This window comes from Arvicanthis niloticus, chromosome 1 (genome assembly GCF_011762505.2).
Source record: "Arvicanthis niloticus isolate mArvNil1 chromosome 1, mArvNil1.pat.X, whole genome shotgun sequence".
NCBI classification, from domain to species: domain Eukaryota; kingdom Metazoa; phylum Chordata; class Mammalia; order Rodentia; family Muridae; genus Arvicanthis; species Arvicanthis niloticus.
In genome coordinates this window covers 27,692,107-27,700,831 of record NC_047658.1, presented here as the reverse complement: position 1 = coordinate 27,700,831, position 8,725 = coordinate 27,692,107, and positions in this window count along the sequence as shown.

The following is an 8,725-nucleotide window of genomic DNA, read 5'->3' as shown; positions in this document are numbered from 1 at the left end:
AAGAAAAACTGACTTGAGTTTGTTCTCCTCCAACCCCAAGAAAAACAAGGGACAGGTTAAGTAACATACATCATAATGCTGAACTTAGGAGAAAAGTAGTTCCAAACTTCCTACCCCTCTTCATTCCCGACGACCCTCCTTACTGCTAAGAATTTTGACATTTTGTTTGTCGTTGAGATCTGACAGTAACTAATGTAACCCAGGCTAGCCTTGACCCATCCAGATCACGCCTCCATCTCTCAAGTGCTGAAATTAGAGGCATTCGCCATCATTCCCAACTCCTGCACCAGTTTGTTTCCCCCCAACTTAACAGAAATAAATCTTTATTAAGTAACTTTTAATATCAGAAAAATAAAACTCATGTAATTGTATTTACAGCAGACACACATCAGTGTTTTAACCATCTTAGGTTTAGCACAAAATATGAGATGTTAAACTTGTTTAAATGTATAATACTTATAGCTTCTCTACATATTCATAACAAGATTATAATAAAAATTAACAAAAACTAAGCCACAATGATAATACCAATGTAACATGTTGATTCCTTAGTGCAGCGAAATACAAAACACAGGTTTGCTGGTGTTCCTCCACTTCTACAGGACTGTAACCTAGAGATTACGTTTCAATACTGGCATTTAACTATCCTACAAGCTATTCAAATTATATCATTATATGCTGTAGAGAGAATCTAAGAATCACCTGTCACTAAAAATGCCTATGGCCAATGAGCTGAGGCAGGAAATGGGAGGTGAGACACTGGCAAGAAGAGAGGGGATTCTGGGAAAAAGTATAAAAGGAGTCCACAGGGAGAGACTGTGGATTCAAGCAAGTCTCTGAGGGAGAGAAGCTGAGGAGACACAAAGAAAGAAGCCGGCCAGGACTGAAGGAAAGGTAACTAGCCAGACATAGAAGAGTATAAATAAATGGGTTAAATAAGTTACGAGCAAGTCAGAGACTGAGCCAAAGCTTATGGTCTAGACATTTATTAATAATTAGTCTCACAGTCATCATTCTGGGAGCAGGGACTGGGAGAAAAAATGGATTTATTATTTTATATACTATGCCATCAATGTAACTTCTTTATACTAAAAAGCAAGAATAAAAACCATTTGTGAACTTTTAAATGAAATGAAACTTTTCAAGTGGAAATAAAGATTAAAATTGACCTTTTTGTTTTGTTTTTTTGTTTGTTTTTTTGTTTTTTTTTCTTTTTTGGTTTTTCGAGACAGGGTTTCTCTGTGTAGCCCTGGCTGTCCTGGAACTCACTCTGTAGACCAGGCTGGCCTTGAACTCAGAAATCCGCCTGCCTCTGCCTCCCAAGTGCTGGGATTAAAGGCATGCGCCACCACTGCCCGGCTAAAATTGACCTATTTATTGTTGAATACACATGAGATTTAAATTTTTGTGGTGCTGAGAGAAAATAAAAGCTCTTTTGTTGGGAAAATAATTCTTCAAAATATAATTAGTAGAAAACCAACCAGTGTTCTTTCAATGTCAGCAGATATGAGAGCATAGGAAAGGTAAAGTTAGACACACCCACAGGTGAGATGTACAAGTGTATTTTAAAGAACTCTGCAGAATACCCAGGATACAGTCCACAGAACCCATAAAGGTTAACAAGCCCATGGGCCCAAGTGAGGAAACCTCAATCCCACTTGGGAGGAAGAAGAAAGCAATCAGAAGAGGGGAAGGACAGAGGGCTCTGGGAGGGACAGTGACTGGGGCAGGAAGAGGGGAACATGATCAAGTATTGGGTGGGAGAAAAGGACTGAATCCCTGAGGGCCAGCAGAAAGAATGGAAACAGACAACCTCAGAAGGTAGGAGGTGGAGGGACCCTCCAGAATGTACCAGAGGCCTGGGAGGCGAGAGACTCTCGGGACTCAAAGGGGAAACCTTAGATGAAAAGCTCTACAGTGGGGAGAGGGAACTTGTAGAGCCCACCTCCAGTAGAAAGACAGGGCATCAACTGAGGGATGGGGTTGCCATCCCACAGTCAAAAATTCTGACCCATAATCGTTCCTGTCTGAAAGAACTGCAGGAAAAATAATGTAGAAGAACCTGAGGAAAAGGAGGTCCAGCAACAGACCCAAAGTGGGATCTAGTTCAAAAGGAGTTCCCAAGGACTGACACTATTACTGAGGCTTTGGAGCACTCACAAAATGGGACTGCCCTCTTAAAGACCCCAGAAGCAGCTGAGTCAGATGCAGATAGTTACACCCAACCAATGGACAGAAGCTGCTGACCCCTGTGGTTGAATTAGGGAAAAAGCAGAAAGAAGCTGAGGAGGAGAGCAACACTGTAGGAGGACCAGCAGTCTCAATTAACCTGGACCCCCAGATCTCTCAAACACTGAGCCACCAACCAGGCAGCATACACCAGCTGATATGAGGCCCCCAACACATATACAGCAAAGAACTGCTGGGGTCTGAGTTCAGTGAGAGAAGAAGAACCTAACCCTCAAGAGACTGGAGGCCCCAGGGAGTGGGAAGGCCTGGGGGGGTGGGGGCGGGAAGGAGAGGAGGTATGCGATGTGGAACAGTCAGAGGGTGGACCGGGCAGAGGATAAAATCTAGAGTGTAAAAAAAAGAAATAAATTAAAATAATAATAAAAGATCACAATAAGTCTGAGAAATGTGGTGAGACCCTGACCCTGCTTCTTAAATTGAGAGACAGAGATAAAGAGATAGATAGATAGATAGATAGACAGATAGATAGATAGATAGATAGATAGATGATAGATAGACAGATAGAGCAAGGAGGCATCTATGGAAGGTTGATAGCATAGGGTGACAGAAGGATTTGAAGTTCAAAGACAGCCTCCACTACCTAAGATTCAAGTCCAGCCTGGACTATATGGAAAAGAAAGAACTTATACATAAAATGCCTTCATTTTCTAAAGATAAATGTAAAAATTAAAATGTGGAAAAAATAAAGGTCACCCACAGGGTTACCCCCTTTAAAAAAAAGAAAAAAGAACTCTTTGCTTGTAATTGAAAATGGGTTTGAAATTGTGTAAACCAACTAGAAGTTGTCACAGCTGCTTTCATGATTTATGACAAGGGCACCACCATCTCCCTCCCTTTCCCCTGTATTAGTGAAGAACACAAATATATTTATAGCTAGGCAGTGGTGGCGCACGCCTTTAATCCCAGAATTTGCTAGGCAGAGGCAGGCAGATCTTTGAGTTCAAGGCCAGCCTGGCCTACAGAGTGAGTTCCAGGACATCCAGGTCAATTACACAGAGAAACCCTGTCTCAAACAAAACAAAACAAATTAAAACAAATATATGTGTGTGTGATACATATATAGTATATGTATATATGTATATAGTATATTATATATTATATGTATATTGTACAAGACAAATATGGATTGAACATAAGGTATTCCACATTTTGATCTGTAGTGTAAATGTTGATTAATAACTTGATTCAGGCAATATAGGTGCATCCAGAACCCATCCTGAAATGGAGGGACCCAAATGGCCATTTCCACACTCAATAAGGGAAGAGTCGGAACTCACAATCAAGTCAATTGTGTTTCTGATCCATTTTTGATTCTCCAAGAGAATTAAATTCTTAAATTCTCCAAGAGACCAAGATCAATGTAGCAGTTTTTGTCTCATTATAACCAGTGATCTAGTAAATGGACATGACCCCTATTATTACCCACAAGTAATCAGAAAGTCTTCAAAAGTTACTTGCAATCCTGCAGAACTGGGCATAAACTGTTGTACTATAGAAACCAAATGAACCTGCTTTGTCAAAACCGGCAGTGTCAGCCATCTGTAATGTCAAGTGTCAACTGAATCAACTCTTAATGTACCCTGAATCAATCCATTGTCTGCAGTCCCAGACTATACATTTGGCTTAGAAGTCTTTGTCCTGGTTATTTATTGGTCAACTTGACACAAGCTGGGGTCATGTGGAAAGAGGAAACCCTAGTGAGAAAACCCCTCTATCAGATTGCCTGTAGGCAAGTCCATGGAGGCATTTTCTTGATTAATGACTGATGGAGAAAGCCAGCCATGTGGTCCTGGGTTCTGTGGAAAAGCAAGCTGAGTAAGCCATGAGAAGTAAATCAGTAAGTGGAGTCATTTCACAGTCTCTGGTTCAGTTCACGACTCCAAGTTCCTGCCTTCACTTCCCTCAATGGACTATGATATGAAAGCCAAGTAAACCATTTCCTCTCCAGGTTACCTTTGCTTATGGCATTTATCAGAGCAATAGAAAGCAAAGGAAGACAGTCACACAGCTCATCATCCTCACCTAGCCAAGCAGAATCCCAGCTTCAGCAATTCTTACACAAGCTATGTGGGAGTCTACAGGATGGTATTAATAATTCAAATCAAATTAATAGACAAGAGGCCACTTAGGCGTAAGGAGCAGAGGAAATCCTGAGTAACTAAAGATGAACCAGTGTATACAAAAACTAGCAATGGCAGTTTATTCCTTCAGAATCTTTACAGTCTGAGACTAATGCCTACAGAAATCTGGGGAAGACTAGCCAAATGTTATGTGATGGACTTTTCCTGAGAAGATGCAACACACATCTACTCAGCCCAGATAGGGAGCCTACACAGGTCAAAGGACCAATATCACCAAAGTCCAACTTGGTGAGCCAATGAGGTGTATTGAGGTTACCTACAGGGATGTGGGTGATGGATTACCACTAGAGCAGAAATGACTCAAAGACAGCTGCGTCGACAAAGCCCACCCCAGCATGAGTGACAGCTCACAAAAGCTGGACCCTATAGTTCACTGCACAGCCAGTAGGCATGTCAACAGGGTGGAGAATGTCATTTGTAAGTGTTGCTGTTGATCCAAACCTCTTCCAGGTAGCTGAGCTGGTTTCTGCTTCTTCCAGACAGCTGGTGAGCTCTCAGAGTCTTCTCTGCAGCTGGCCTTGTCTGAGAGTTACTCTCTATAACCTTTATTGCTTTTGTTTGGGAGGGAGGGCCTAGTGAATCTTGTCAGTTTCAGGGGCTTCCTGGAGCTATTTTGACTTGATTACCTTCTGTCTTAAGAAACTTCCCTATAGGATAAAATGTTCCTTTTCTTAAAAAAAAAAATTACGCATCTTTATTTTATGAGTGTTGGTGTTTTTTAATCTGCATGTATGTCTGTATGTGGGTGTTAGATTCCCCTGGAACTTTGAGTCTCGTGCAGTTGTTAGCTTCCATATGTGTGCTGAGAATTGAACCTCTAGGAGAGCAGCCAGTGCTCTTAACCACTGAGCCAGCAAGGAATGTTTCAATCTTGGAACTAAACTGCCACACAACACCGGCTCCACCCTTGCTGAGGTTCCCAGATACAGCAGCAGTAGGTATGGCTCCATCAGAGTGCACAACCCTACTGACACCAGCTTTTCTGTACATATATCTGTCTTTTCTTCATTCCCTCGCTACCCCTAGTCAAGGCTCCAGACACAAGCTGCACTTAGATTTAGTATTACTGTCTTAGTTACTTTTTATTGCTATGAAGATACACCATGACCAAAGCAACTTACAGATAAAAGAGTTTATTGGGGCTTGATTACAGTTTCAGTAATCATGTCACATCAGACAGCATGGTAGCAGCCAGGCAGGGTACTGGCTTATATGTTATCCACAAGCATGGGGCAGAGAGTCTAAGACTGGCTTGGGCTTTTGAAACCCAAAAGCTTACCTATCACCAGACTTGTCTCTGACCTGCCAACCACCCAATAATGGCACAGAGACAATTATTATTTATTACAGCTCAGGCCTTTGTTTAGGCTATTTCCCTGCTACTTCACATAACTTAATTAGCCCATATATTCTAATCTAAGTTCTGCCAAATGACCCATTAGTTACCTCTCCTCAGTACCAGTACCTGTTTCTTCCTCCACATCTGGCTGGCAAATCTTCCACCTTTCTCTCGTCCTGGATCCAGACTTTTGAAGAAACAGCTACTAAGCCAGTTTGTTGAGGCTGGATTACCTGAGTTACTTGCCTCGTCTTCATTGGTGTTTGGTCCTGTTGCTCTGAAAACACATAAACTTTTAAAGGTAACTAATATACATATCTGCATTAACACATGGATGCAACATATGTTGTGCACAAGTCAGCCAAAGGTGATTCTTCTGCTCTTTGTTTGAGCAGGTGAAAGAAAGGCATCAAACTTTATAAGTCAAATAATATCAAACTGTATAAGACTATACAGCAAAACTGTAATGTGAATCTCCATCCATGTCATATGTAATATTAAGGCCTAAAGACTCTGTAGCCAACACGATTTACGAGCTATATAGAGACGTGTCTCAGCCAGTCTCAGAGCTGTTCCCATATAAAAGGATCAGCATTCATGGTACCTGTTTTGTTGTTCTGTTTCCTTTCTTCATGTCTGCAGCCTAGATTTTCAGGAGGTCTCCCCATGTCAAATCTAATCTTTATTAATTTTGAAGGAAACTATAGCTTTTTGTTTCCCATTGAAACAAAATAACCTCTTCCAGAACACAACACATTTCCTGACTTCCATTCTGAAGTTAATACATCCTTAAAATATATAGTTTAATTTATATATTAATTTTATATTAAATATATAATATATAAAATATGTAATTAAATGTGAAAATATTAATTATGTATAAATATAATGTAATAACCTAATAAAATATTTAGGTTTAATTCAGCAGTCCTTTGTAAAATACAGTGTTTTTCAGCAGCTGTGCTACCTGTCTTACTGACATTTAAAAAATTTAAAGTCAATAAAGCCTTATTTACTTTACTTCTGAGAGACATTATCTCGCCCTTCTGTTTAGTGAGCATTTTCTTTAAAGTCCTGCGAGATCTTTCCACAACCGTTTGTCCTGTAAGATTAAATGGTATATCAATAACATACTTTATTATAATATTTAAAGAATTACAGCATTTTACTGGACACACACTCATACAGACACACACACACACACACACACGAACACACTGGAACATTATCAATTTTAATGGGAGTTTTCATTTTCAAAGTCTCAATTTGATTTTTTAATTATTTCTTTAACCTTATTAAGTTTCTCTCCCTCTCTCTCTGTTTTGTGGGGGTTTTGTGGGTTGTTTGTTTGTTTGTTTGTTTTTGTGACAGGGTTTCATTGTGTACCCCTGGCTGTTCTGGACCTTATACTGTAGACCAAGCTGACTTATAATTCACAGCGATCTGCTTGTTTCTGCCTCCTGAGTGCTGGGATTAAAGGTGTGTGACACTACTGCCTGGCCCATAATGTCTTTCTTAATTTCATTCAGTCATTTAGTCTTATTATTTTTGAATTCATGTCAAAGTTCATTTGTATTGTCTTTAAATTCATTAAGCATTCTTATAATTAAACTTTTGAATTTTCTGTCTAGAATTTCATGTAACTCAGACTTTGTAAGTTCCTTTTTTTTTCTCGAGAAGTCATACTGCCTTGTTTTTTCTTGTTCACTTTATTTGTGTATTGGGACTTGATCATCTGAGAATTTTTTCAATTACTTTTTTTCCTGTGATGGTTTGTACACGTTCAGCCCAGGGAGTGGCACTATTAGAAGGTGTGGTCCTGTTGAGGTAGGTGTGTCACTGTGGGTGTGGACTTTAAGACCCTCATCCTAGCAGCCTGGAAGTCAGTTTTCCACTAGCAGTCTTCCAGTGAAGATGTAGAATTCTCATCTCTGCCTGAACTATACCTGCCTAGATGTTGTCATGCTCCCTCCTTGGTGAGAATGGACTGAACCTCTGAACCTGTAGGCCAGCTCCAATTAAATGTTGTCTATGAGTTGCCTTGGTCATGGTGTCTGTTCACAGCAGTAAAACCCTAAGACAGTTTCTTTGTTTGTGTTGCTTTATGGTTTTTTTTTTTTTTGTTGTTTTTTTTTTTTTTTTTTTTTTTTTTTTTTTAAGGCAGGGGTTCTCTGTGTAATAGGCCTGGCTATCTTGAAAGACACTCTGTAGACCAGGCTGGCCTCGAACTCAGAGATTTGCCCGCCTTTGCTTTCTAAGCACTCGGAGTAAAGGTGCGTGCCACCTCTGCCCAGCTATTACCTTAAAAAAAAAAAAAAAAAACCAGCTATAATTCTTTCAGTTCAAATATGCACAATGTTCAAGTGTGACTGGTTTGTAGTAGGGTTGTTGTGCATAGTTCCATATCTAAAACTTGATTGTACATGTTCAGGCAATGAGCATAATTCCCTATGCTACTCAAGAGCAGACAGACTGCAGAAGAAACTTTTAACGGTCTGATAGGCTCACTGTGCAAATATTTTAATGACTGATCAAAAGTAATAACTTTCAACAGCCACTAGGAGTGTGTACTGCCCAAGTTACTAGTAGAGTAGAAGGTAAGGAGGCAGAGGGACGCTGAGGCTGTTATCAGAGTGGATGAAAATACTGAGGAGGAAAAAGTGATTAAAGAGAGAATTGGGATAACATTAAATACGATTAAAGCAGTGAAAGGTCATAGTAAAGAAGCAAAAGAGAGGAATATGGGAAAGACAGAGAAACAAGGAAGGGATGAGGGAAAGAGTATGAGCTGTGTGGAAGAAAATTACAGTAAACACAATAGAACAGGTACAGAAACGTTAAGAAGGACCAGGGAAGGTAATGAAGCAATTGAAAAAAAACTAACAGATGACTGTTGGAACATGGTCCAGGAACAGGGGAGTCATGTGAAGACAATTCTGAGTGCCTTTGAGAACACTCCAGAAAAATAAATAAAGAAATAAAAACAAACAAACAA